This window comes from Propithecus coquereli, unplaced genomic scaffold (assembly GCF_000956105.1).
Source record: "Propithecus coquereli isolate 6110/MARCELLA unplaced genomic scaffold, Pcoq_1.0 Scaffold65, whole genome shotgun sequence".
NCBI classification, from domain to species: domain Eukaryota; kingdom Metazoa; phylum Chordata; class Mammalia; order Primates; family Indriidae; genus Propithecus; species Propithecus coquereli.
This window is the reverse complement of record NW_012152507.1, coordinates 5275042-5276726: the sequence shown is the minus strand read 5'-3', so window position 1 is coordinate 5276726 and position 1685 is coordinate 5275042. Positions and strand designations below refer to the sequence as shown.

The window sequence follows — 1685 nt, the reverse complement described above, 5'->3', positions numbered from 1 at the left end:
TTATTGTCTCAGTTTATTTTGTGCTGCTATAACAGAATAATTGAGATTTGGTAATTTATAAAGAATAGAAATTTATTTTCTCACATTTCTGGGGGTTGGGAAGTCCAAAATCAAGGTCCCTGTGTTTGGTCTGGTAAGGGCTGCTCTCTGCTTCCAAGGAAGGCTGACGGGCAAGCTACAGCTGGTCAAATGTTTTTGAAGCCTCTTTTATAAGGACCTCAATTCCATTAATGAGGGAGAAGCCCTCCTGTCCTAATCAGCCTGTAAAGACGCCACCTCCTAATAACATCACATTGGCAAACACCTGAATTTTGGAGGGAAAACATTCAAACCATAGCAATTACCTTATCTAATACCTAATATACTAGCTCAGAAAAGACAGGTATAATATGGTGATTAAAAATATAGGCTGCCTGGGTTGAACTTTTGGTTATATATATGTCTTACTAGTTGTGTGACTTTGGGGATATTACTTAATTTTTTAAAATTTCAGAATATTATGGGGGTACAAACATTTTGGTTACATGAATTGCTTTTGTACCGTTTGAGTCAAAGTTATGTGTGCCCATCACCCAGATAGTGTACACTGTACCTGTTAGGTGTGCATTTACCCAACCCCACCTCCCCGCCTACCACCTGCTTGATTTCTGATGAATGTTATTTCCATATGTGCACATACGTGTTGATCGATTAATTCCAATTTAATGGTGAGTACATGTGGTATTTGTTTTTCCATTCTTGTGATACTTCACTTAGAAGAATGGTCTCCAGGTTAATACAAGAGGTATTAGTTTCCCATCTTTATGGCCATGGTATACATACACCACATTTTATTAATCCACTCATGGATTGGTGGGCATGTGGGTTATTTCCACATCTTTGCAATTGTGAACTGTGCTACTATAAACATTCGAGTGCGGGTGTCTTTTTTATAGAATGTCTTTTTTTCCTTTGAGTCAATACTGAGTAGTGGGATTGCTGGATTAAATGATGGTTCTACTTTTAGTTCTTTGAGGTTATCACCATACTACTTTCCATAGAGGTTGTATTAGTTTGCAGTTCCACCAACAGTATGTGAGTGTTCCTATCTCTTTGCATCCATGCCAGCATTTGTTGTTTGGGGACTTTTTGATAAAAGCCATTCTCACTGGAGTTAAGTGATATCTCATTGTGATTTTGATTTGCATTTCCCTGATGATTAGAGATGTTGAGCATTTTTTTATATGTTTGTTGGCCTATTACTTCATTTTTGTGCCTTAGTTTTCTTATGTTTACAATTGCATATTAGTATCTACTTTTCATTGTATAAAGATTAAATGAATTAATAGCTATATTTTCTTTAGTGCCTCGTAATAATATATCTTCAAAATTAGTGGCAATTATTATGATTATCTACATCATTGTAATCATTGTTTAGGTAGAGAACTTTTCAATTTATCATTAGGGGAAGTCAGAAATTGCTCCCAAAATGTCATTAAGTATATGACACGCTGTCTTCATTTTTGCTATTTTGAACTCATTGCTTCAGAGTCCCCAATATCCTTGGTGTAAGGCTGGTTTAGAGTTCCTTAATTTTTAACTGGGCAATAATTTGACATTATTTAATTTCAAATTCAGAGATATAGCTTTTTTTTGTTTCTTATAACATTCTGGATTAAGCATATATTTTTAAAGGATTTTGTTCT

At 35.0% G+C, this 1685-nt stretch overlaps 1 protein-coding gene across 1 annotated transcript in view; it reads left to right on the top strand.

Moving 5' to 3' along the window:
* The window catches only part of LOC105822943 (lipopolysaccharide-responsive and beige-like anchor protein), a 114380-nt gene that overhangs the window by 79999 nt on the left and 32696 nt on the right, over positions 1 to 1685 (top strand). The gene's annotated exons all lie outside the window — the stretch shown is intronic.